Raw genomic sequence first — 10,922 nt, 5'->3', positions numbered from 1 at the left:
GGATCTATATAAAATATTATGTTTTAAAAAATGTGATTTATACATATTCTTGGTCTTGGATTTCATAAATAAAATAGGAAGATCAATATTTAACACCTGTCTTCATAAATAAGAAAACAGTTATTGGTAAGAAAATAGTTTCCTGTTCTCTCATTGTTTGAGAACACCTAATGTTTCTAAGCTTTTTAATCAGATGACATGAAATGTGAATTTGGTTTCTCTCTCCTCAGATGCCCCCTGACTGACAATATTTCCAGCATTTTCTGCTTTTATTTGCAAGTATTAGGACAGGTAGCCAAAATGGAGGGTTTTAGGAGTGCCTTAAAGCAGTGAGGGACCGAGTGGGAGGCATTTTCGAGCTTCAGGGTAGATAGTGGTGGAGAAATTAAACTGAGGGAGGGAGAAGAGGCCAGATCCAGAGGGCAATAGTGCTCACAGTGGGTCATTGGATTGGAAGAGAATGGGAGGGTCTAGTACATTGGTTCTTAACCTTTTTCTTTCCACTCACACGCCACTTAAGTATTCCCTATGGCATCAGTGCTCTGTGATTAGTAAGGGATTGCTTAAGGTGGTGTGTGAGTGGAAAGAAAAAAATTTAAAAACCACTGTTTTAATCATATCTCACTGACTCGTTATGTGCACGGTTTCAGAACTCCAAAGGAAGTGAGACAATGACAATTTTTCTCAAGCAAAATATTCAGTAACAATTGGGTCTGGAGCAGTGATTCTCAATCTTCCCTTACCACCCACATACCACTTTAAGCAATCCCTTACTAATCACAGAGCACCAATGACATAGGGATTGTGAGTGGAAAGAAAAAGATTGAGAACCACTAGATTAGAAGGAAAATCAAGTTCACAGAGGGAGAGTCAAATCCACGGAGGGAGAATCAAATCCACAGAGGTATGCGAAAACAGAAATTAAATTTTATAAGTTAAACAAGTAAGTTTTCAGATGCTGGGGTCAAGAGCAAAACTCTTTTTAAAATATTTTTATTGACTTTAACAAAAACTATTAACACAAACTATATTAATGATAACAAATCAAATCATATCATATACCTGTCACATATCAATTGTAAATTAAAAGCATAACCATAATTATTACATAACTTTTTTCATTCAGGACATCAAATTCTGTAATTATAATCATTAAACAAAGTAGCTCGTACTTTGCCCAAAAATAATATTGAATACAAAAATTATACAAATAATACACATAAAATTCCCTTATATATTTACATTTCTCTGCTGTGAGGAAGTCAGCAGGTCACGTAGCATCCATTAGAAGTAAGCGGTAACCAATGATTCAAACCTGGGCTGGAAAAAAAAGACTAAAAGAAAGTCTGTAGATGCTGGGGTCGAATTCAATACAGTGCTCCACTGCAAAGCCTATTCAAGGGATACCTCCCCTGAAGATGTTCTCCTCCTGAAGGGCCCAGCCGTGAAGCATTAGTTACCCTTTACTTCCTATGGATGCAGTGTGGCCTGCTGAGTTTCTCCAGCACTTTTGAACATTTTAAAATCCAGGCAAAGTCACATTGAGAAGCAACTTTGGTCAGTGAGCACAGATTTGGGGCAAGCTGGCACATAAGTAACATCTACTTGGATCTTAATGTTCACTGTATGCAGACGAGATGTTAATTTTTGTTTTAAATTTTAAAATTTAGGCATACAGCATGGTAACAGGGCCTTTTGGCCCATGGGCCTGTGCACCCCAATTACACCCAATTAATCTACAACCCCTGTAAGTTTCGAATGGAGGGAGGAAACTGGAGCACCCAGAGAAAACCCGTGCAGACATGGGAAGAATGTACAAACTCTTTATATACAGTACAGGATTTGAACCCCAGTCCCAATCACTGGTGCTGTAACGGAGTTCCACTATCCGCTACGCCAACCAGGCTGCCCCTAAGTTGGAACATGCAGCAATGTTAATAAAGGAATGGATGTGGGTATCAGCAACACATGAACCAGGGCTGTTATCGGAGGAAGAAGCCAACTTCACTATGCCCATTAGTTCATCTCTGGGTTCAATAGGTCACAATAGCTGATCATTTGTTTCGGCCTCAGATTCAGCAATAAGCTCTGCAGTTTCTGAAATGTGGAGTAGTCACTCATTCAAGGGGCTATAACTTGAGCCTCTAAAAACCACCCACCTCTTCCTGTGAGGAATATTGCTGGAGAAACTCCTGGATAGAAAGTCAACACTGGATTCATAAACATCTGGACCTGCAATCTCTGGGTTGCTGACTTCAGGGTCAAAGTCCTCTTGTTCATCTAGGAGGCAATCAGAATTGAAGAACTGATAATATGGTCTCAAGTTCTCGATTCCTTTTTTAATAGAGGCAGGGGAATTGGCTGAACTCTGGCAGAACAGCCTTTTGCTACATTGAATTCTCTGAGACTAGTGTACAATCGAGGCTAAACCACATGCAGAAATGCTGGAGGAACTCAGTCGGCTCACAGCGTCTATGGAGGGGTAAAGATATAATAGCAACGTTTCGAGCCTGAGTCCTTCTTCAAGGCAGACTAGGGAGAGAAAGGGAAAGAATATGAGGGAGAGGAGTCCAGACCAAGAGGTGTTAATTGGATATGATAAGAGGAAAGTTCAGAATTGAATTTGACTCTGAAAGAAAACAGAAGGAAATGGGAAGAGAGAGAGAGAGACCAAGCTGGAGAATGGATGATGGGGGAAAAAGAATGGGTGGGGGTTAATGGAAACCGGAGAAGTGGATGTTAATGCCATCCAGTTGGAGGGTGCCCAGATCGAAGATGAGGTGTTGGCCCTCCAATTTGTGAGTGGTCTCATTCTGGCAGTGCACGAGACCATGGACAGACATGGACAGTTTTTTTGTTGAGCAGACAGGGGTGTCCCAGCTTTTTATCCTAGCAATTGAACAGCTGGTGAAGATTATAAGAAAAGATCCGGATATAAAAGGCTTCAAAGTCGGACAAGAAGAACATAAAATTAGTCTATTTACTGCTGATTGAGCTATTATACTTATCTGATCCAGGTGAGTCCTTGATAAAATTACAAACAACATTAGAAAAATGTGGAAGAGTATCAGGTTATAAAATAAATATGAACAAGAGTGAGCTAATGCCATTGATGAATTTTGATTATGAAAGATACCAAAAAGGCAGTAGATTTAAATGGAAGACAGGTGGAATAAAATATTTAAGAATAATGACAGATAATAATTTACAGAACATACAAATTTAGTTAGACTCCTAGAAAAAATTGAGAAAGATTTACAGAAATGGAAAGACCTGCCAATTACTTCAGTGGGAAGAATAAATCGTATTAAAATGAAGGTGTTGTCAAGATTACAGTATCTTCTTCAGTCGCTGCCTATTGTACAACCTAAAAATGTCTTTAAATTATTAAATAATTATATACAGCTGAGAATTTCATTGGAAAAGTTAACATGGGACTATGTACTGGGAGGACTTAGACTTACGGATTTTAAGAAGGATTACTTATCAGCACAAGCTAGATTTCTATCATCCTTCTTTGAAGAAGATAGTCCCCCCTCTTGGATCTGAATGGGATTGTATTGAATAAGAGAGGGAACAGTGAAGGACCTGAGTTATAAGTGGAATGTTGTTAATAACAAAAAAGATGGATAATCCTATATTAATACATAAGATTAGAATATGGCAAGAAATCAATGAGTGTATTGGAAAGAAAACCAGGAAGATGTAAAAATGTGTTACTGCCCAAGAACCTAGGCAACAGAATACTGAATCCCTGGTACGACAAAGGAATAAGATGGATTGATGATTGTTATGTGGAGGGATTTCTTACATCTTTTGAACATCTAAGATATAAACATGGAGTTGCTAATCCGGGGGAGGGGTTGTTTTGTTTTTAAGAAAATATTTTTTTATACATACTTTGATTTATGGGGGGGAAAAAACAAAAATAAAAGTCAGTTATTCGAGCTTCCAAGGATTATCCAACATTAACTTCACCATTTCCCAGCAACCCATACTCCTGGCCTCTGGGAACAAGATTGCCAAATTACAGGTGGCAATTTCACATGGAAATTCTCCATCAAAGAACCAAACCCTGCTGACACACTGACAAAAACATGCCAATTCTGATTGATGACCTCACTCAGCACTCAGATCCCAAGCCTGACTGCCTGTTGGACCTCCACTTCCTCAATCATAACTGTGATCTCTCAATTCTAATTTCCATGCTCAGCTTCAGGGTTGAATGGAACATTTTCACCCCCAGGAAAATGCCATGCCATGGAGCAAAGGCCTTAGGTTTTGCAACGGTGGCCCAAGACCAAGACAAACCTTTGCACCCTCAGTTGCTCTGTGAAGCAGTGGCCCAATCTGTATGTGGTTCTCAGCCTATCACCTCTCACCACCCCCCCAGCTCTCCAACTCCCACACCCTCCTCTCCCCCCTTTATATTCTTGTCATCTCCCCTTCTCAATTTAGTCTCGAGAAAAGGTCTCAGCTGAAACATTGACTGCCTAAGAACTATTGGCAACTACGGCAATAGAAACAGGCCCTTCAGCCCATCTAGTCTGTGCCAAACTAAATCCTTCTTAGTCCCAATGATCTGCATAAAAACCATGCCCCTTCACATCCCTCCCATCTATGTACCTATCCAAATTTCTCGTGTCAAGGTCAAGGTCGCATTTACTACTTAAGCTGACGACTCATTCCACGCTTCCACCACTTTCTGGGGGAAGGAGTTCCTCATAATTTTCCATTTAAATTTTCCCCTTTAACCCATGTCTCTACCCTCAGTGGAGAAAATCCTGATTTCATTTATGCTATCTACACCCCTTCAAGAATGTTGCCTGACTTGCGGAATACCACTGGCAGCTCATTGTTTGTTCATGACACCAGCCTCCCCAGTACTTATGTTTCTCCATGTTACAATCATTCTATTTATATAAAAAAAAGCAGGATCCAACCATTGTTCTGTCTATAGCCCTAAATCAAAGACAAGTATTTTAAAATCAAGGCTTTGCCACAGTGAGAGACAATAGAGATCCTCAGGAAAAAACTACCAGCACTTTCTTGTTCTGAATCATTAACTCTATTTCCTTACCCAAGGAGGCTGCCCAACCTGCTGAGTCGTTCCAACCTTCTCTGTTTTTATTTTAGATTTTCAGCATCTGCAGATCTTTAGATTTTAAACTTGATTTAATATTATCACCTATCGCCTCTCATTCTTCTGAACAAAATGTACCACCTCCCATCTTTAAATTATATCTGCAATGGGCTCACCCATTTCACCTTGAAGAAGGGCTCAGGCCTGAGATGTCAGTAATATATCTTTATCTCCCATGGACGCTGCAGGACCTGTTGTGTTCCTCCAGCATCCCTGTGTTTTGACTACAATCACAGCGTCTGCAGACTAGTATTTCACTTCACCCATTTCACTATCAAGTTCAAATGCATATCAACTCCACTGCCTGCCATTCCATCAAGACAAAACAAAATTCCCCATTAATTTGGTCAAATATAATTTGCCCTTCAAGACTTTGTTCTGGCTCTCCTTTATGCATTAACATTTATCAAAATGGTAGTTTTTTTTTCTCCAAAGTCATCCTCATCACTGAAGTCGGTGGCCAGGCATAGCTCACTTTCATCATTTTAAACAGGGATATAACACTTGCATCCTTCCTCTACTCCATACAACATCCCCTATAGTGAAGGGCATGAACCTGAAATGTTAACTCGGTTTCTCTCTCCACTGATACCGCCGGACTTGCTGAGCACTTCCAATATGTTCTGGACTATAGATGTTCAGCATTTGCAGCCCTTTTGCTTTGAAGCCAGATCTTCTATTTCCACTCTTACTTTCCTCTCCAACTGAAGATGAGTTTCACGTAGTACAAGCTAATGCTTTTCTTTAAGTTGAAAATATGAACATTTCCAATGTTTTTCTTAAGACATACAGCTTGGAACAAGCCCTTTCACTCTATGCATTGGTGCTGCCCAATTTTCACCCAATTAACCTACACCCCCAATACATTTTGAACAGTTTGAGGAAACTGGAGCCCCTGAAGAATATCCACACAGACATGGGGAGAACGCACAAACTCCATACAGACCGTGCAGGATTCGAACCCCAGTCATGATCGTTAGCGCTGTAACAGTGTTGCACTGACTGTGCCCTTATTTTGTTTTGCAGTTTTGAATAGCATTGTAGCATAGCAGACAGGAATCTGGGTTGAATCCTGACCACTCAGTGCTGTCTGTGTGACCTCATGAGTTTTCTCCCACATTCCAAATATATTATTTTTAATTTGTAATGGCACTGATTTACCACATCTTACAAACAAATAAAGAATACACTCACTAGTTTCTTTCAGCACACCATGAAGTCAAATTTCTTTATTATTCACTAGACACAACATTGCATTCTTCAATTCCCCAAACACCACCCAGCCAAACCCCTCTGACCTTGTCACTGGCTCACTGCCATATGAATGATCCTGACTGTAATGATAGTGATCATGTTTGCATGGCCACTAGCAAGGTCTTGATTATAGTTACTGTTTGATTAGACTTGGCTACCAGCAGGGGGCTGATGCACAGAACAGGAGACACAGCATGCAAGATCTGTAATGGAGGTTTGCAGCCTTATGGTGCTGTTTACAACAACTTTAAAGTAAGGAACCTTTATCCATGTGTTGCCTAAGAATACACATATGAATACAAGATGAAACATGGTGTCAGAAGTGGAATGAAGGAAATTAGAAGGAAAGACTTTAAAAGGAAAATCTAAAGTCAGCAACTGATCAGTGAAGAGGAGCTAACAAAGTGGAAAAATGGAAGGATTACATCCACTAGCGAAACTTCAGCTGACAGGTAATGTGGCTGAAAAGTGGAACAGATTTAAACAGCATTTTGGATTGTATTTAGTGGCATTCGGAGCTGACAGGAAAGGTGATAAAGTGAAAGCCTCAGTTTTCTTACATGTTGTAATGGAGGATTAGGACCAGCTTATGCAAAAATGTATGCATGTGAATCAGAAGACAAAATCTAATTTACACCATGAAGCCCAGAGATTCAGTTGTCTTTTGTTGGTTTCAGACTGTCAGGAGACCTTGAAGATAAGTAAACTATTTATTCAAAGTGATAAGCTATGAGTAAACAATTTTTGGGTAATATAAGCCATGATCCCACTGCTGAAGTTTCAGACTCTCCGAGGGGTGGAAACATCTCTCGGCAAGAAGAAGAACTTCTAGAGTCCAACCAACGTCCCAATCAGGGGAAGTGGAGAAGCTGCTACCAGCTCCCCGGCAACCTACTACAAGTGTGCGGTCGTTGCCTCGCTTCGGCAGTTGGGACCAGTCCAGGCATTGATAAGTATAATTGGGAAGGGCTTGCATATTGTAGTTTGAAATCAGCTTAGGATTTTGTAGTAAAGATTGGTATAAATGGAAGTGCTCTCGGCATGTGTCTCTGTTTTCTTTCGGTAGCTCAAACACTGTGACCAATCTAAAACGAACAAAGTGAGAGGTACAAGTTTACCAGAACACATGTCGTGGGTGATGAAGCCTTGGAGGTGTATAATAACTTCACATTTGCTGCTGAAGGAGACAAAATGAAACTGGAAAAAATAATGGAATAGTTTAAGGCATACTGCATACCTAAACGTAACGTGAAATTTGAGAGGAACAGATTTTTCGCATGTGTACAGAAAACAGAAGAAAGTATTGATCAGTGGTTGAAGACATCATCTACTTAGGAAGTAAAATTCTTATCCCAAAGAGTCTGAGAAAAGAGATGCTAAAAAGGATCCATGGAGGACATTTCGGAATCGGTAAGTATAAGAAAAGAACATGAGAGGTGATGTACTGGCCAAGAATCAACAATGATATAACAAATGAAGTGTCAAACTGTACAATATGCCAGAAATATCAAGCAAGCAATCCTGCAGAACCTCTAAAGCCACACCCAGCACCATACAGACCTTACCAGAAGGTAGGTGCTGACCTATTTGAATGTCAAGGGAAGGACTATCTTGTAGTCACAAACTTCCTGTATCCAGAGGTGTGTAAACTGAACATGCTGCAGATGCTGTAATAACAGGTATGAAAGTTATATTCTCCAGACGTGGCATGGCAAGTGAGGTCTTCACAGACAATGGACCCCAGTTTTGCAATTTAAAGTTCCAACAATTTGCCAAAGAGTGGGGCTTTGTACACACCACGTCAATTCCTCATTTTCCACAGTAGTCCAATGGTCTAGTGGAAAAATCAGTGCAGACAGTGAAAAGACTGATGAACAAGGCAAAAGACAGTGGAACAGACTTCTACCAGAGCATGTTAGTACACTGCACAATGCTGCTCCTGTGTGGTATGTCAAGCACAACTCCTTATGGGGCGTTGGCTAAGATCAAACCTACCCATTCAGGAGAACCTCCTAAAAACAAAAGAGGGGGAGAAAGTGAGGAAGTTCAAAGAACAACAGAAAGAAAAGCAAAAGTATTACTTTGACAGAGGAACAAAAACCTACTAGAACTCTGCACTGGTGGCCAAGTAAGGCTAAAAGACAAAACAAACTTGTGGACTCAGAAGGGAACTGTCCTTAGTGAAGTCCAACCAAGATCATACACCATTTAGACAGATGAAGTTGCTGTTCTGGGAAAAAATCGTCCAGATCTTCAAATGCAACCAGCCACAGTAGATGGAAAAACGGATACTGCTGAACAACCTGAATACACATCTGAGAAGATATCATCTGAGGCAGTGACTCAGATTCAAGGACAATCAATCAGGAGATCGTCAAGACACATGAATCCTTCTAACAGGCTCATCGACCAAATTTAAAGACTCCTGTTATAGAATGAAGTAGTGCTATCTTATTTGCTCTTCAAGTTTTAATCTATGTGAGGGAGTCACGTGATGGAGTAGTGGCCATTCGGGAAAACCAGCCCTCTCCAGGAAAATAGAAAAAAAAGTTAGGAAAAAGCAAAGCATAACAGAAATAAAGTACAAGAAATGGAAGATAAAGATACAGAGAAGAGAAAGAAGATGGCTCCCAAGAAGAAGAAAGTAAGAACAGCTGGAAAAAAAGAAGTAAAAATGTCGCCGGAGAAGAAGGAAGAAGGCCTTACCTGCAGGAAGGAACAGGACACTGTGGTGACGAGGAGTGCCCGACCCTCAAGGTCTGTACCTGCCCTGCAGAGTCGAGACCCACCAGCCTGTACACTACAAAAATGGCTCTTGGAGCCAAACAAAAGTGCGCAATCAGAGGACAAAGAGGACACCGGCGGGAAGGGGGCTCAGCAGAGGAGCGGGCTGTCACAGACCGAGCAGTTGAAAGATGCCCAACAGCAGAAGAGGGTGTGACGAAACAGATGTGGAAAACAGACAGAGGGAAGATCGACAAGAAGACCAATGTCAAGAAGCACAACAGACGAGCAGCCCAAGAGGGGAGGAACAGCAACAAGAGGCCCAGCAAGAAGAGGCCTAACAAAGAGATACAAGCAGCTCATCAGAAAAACCAGAAGAGACACAGATACAAAGCAGAGAAGAAGACAAGCACAGATACTGACACAGAAGAAAAGGAAGAAGACCAAGATCTTCACAGAGAAATAGAAGGTAAAACTGATGGACAAAGAGAAATAAAAAGTAAAACTGATGAACAGAATATAGATGAAGTCTTTTTTGAAGAACAAATGAGATCACTAAAAGAATGGTTGTCATTAGAGTTTAATGCAATTAAAAGGAAAATGAAAAGAACAGAAGATAAAATGCAAAGGTTAGAACTGATAATGACAGAAATAGGGTAAAGAGTAGAGAATGTGGAAGAGTGGGAAACGGCTGTAGAAATGGAAGTAAATGACTTAAGAGAAAAATTGGAAGAAAGTGACAAAAAAATTAAAGACAAGATTTATCATCTCAGAAAATTGATATGTTGGAAAATTGGTGAAACAACATAAAAATAGTGGGCCTGAAGGAGGGTAAAGAAGGCACAGACATGAAGGAATTTATAAAAGGATGGATCCCGAAGGTCCTGGGAACAACAGAAATGCAGGAAGAAATGGAAATAGAAAGGGCACACAGAGCATTCGCTTCAAAATCATAGACACATCAAAAACCAAGATCCATCTTAGTAAAATTTTTGAGATATACAACAAGAGAAAATATACCGGAACAGGCAAGGAATAAAATTAGAGAAGATAATAAACCATTGGAATACAAGGGTCAAAAAATATTTTTTTACCCAGACATAAGTTTTGAACTCTTAAAGAGGAGGAAGGAATTTAATACAGCGAAATCAACTTTATGGAAAAAAGTTTACAAATTCATATTAAGACATACAGCCGTGCTTAAAATATTTATACCCAGGGAGCAAAACAGACTGTTCTTGGATCCAGAGAAAGCGCAAGAATTTGCAGAACGTTTGCAGGACAGGAGAAGAGATGAAGAGATGTAACAAGAATGAAGAATGGCCTTTTGGCTAAGATCAAGTGTAGTATCTGTTCTTATCAGTTTAATATCTGATATGTCCCTTATCTAGGGACCATATATTAAATTGATTTTTGGAACAGGGAGATGGAATAGGGGCTTGCTCCGTCCAGTATTGCAGTGCCTCTGGGATTGGTGCACCAAAAAAATAAAAATAAAAAATAAAAATAAAAAAATAAAAAGAATGAAGAATGGCGATAAAGTATATATAAAGATGTAAAAACAATGTATATGTAAAGAACTAAAAAGGGAAAAGAGAAGGGAAGGAAGGGAGTAAGGGGGATAAAAAAAGAAGAGAGAGAGCTTTGTCATATGTGTTAAAAAAAAGTGTTTTCTGGAGAGGGCTGGGTGGACAGGGAATAATAACCGTCACTGTAAAATCAGTTGATGCTGTGAACAAGATCGCAACCCAAATGAAAAGGGGAGTTGTGGTTGCCTGGCAAGGGGTATGGGGCAACTCAG

The 10,922-nt window shown here is 40.1% G+C and overlaps 1 pseudogene; it reads left to right on the top strand.

Moving 5' to 3' along the window:
• The first annotated feature begins 10,436 nt into the window (after window positions 1-10,436).
• LOC138755930 (U2 spliceosomal RNA) lies at window positions 10,437-10,606 on the top strand (annotated as a pseudogene).
• Window positions 10,607-10,922: the final 316 nt, after the last annotated feature.

The sequence above is a fragment of the Narcine bancroftii genome, chromosome 2 (genome assembly GCF_036971445.1).
Source record: "Narcine bancroftii isolate sNarBan1 chromosome 2, sNarBan1.hap1, whole genome shotgun sequence".
Taxonomy (NCBI): domain Eukaryota; kingdom Metazoa; phylum Chordata; class Chondrichthyes; order Torpediniformes; family Narcinidae; genus Narcine; species Narcine bancroftii.
Note: the sequence above shows the minus strand (reverse complement) of the source record. Positions and strands in the feature narration are given on the sequence as shown.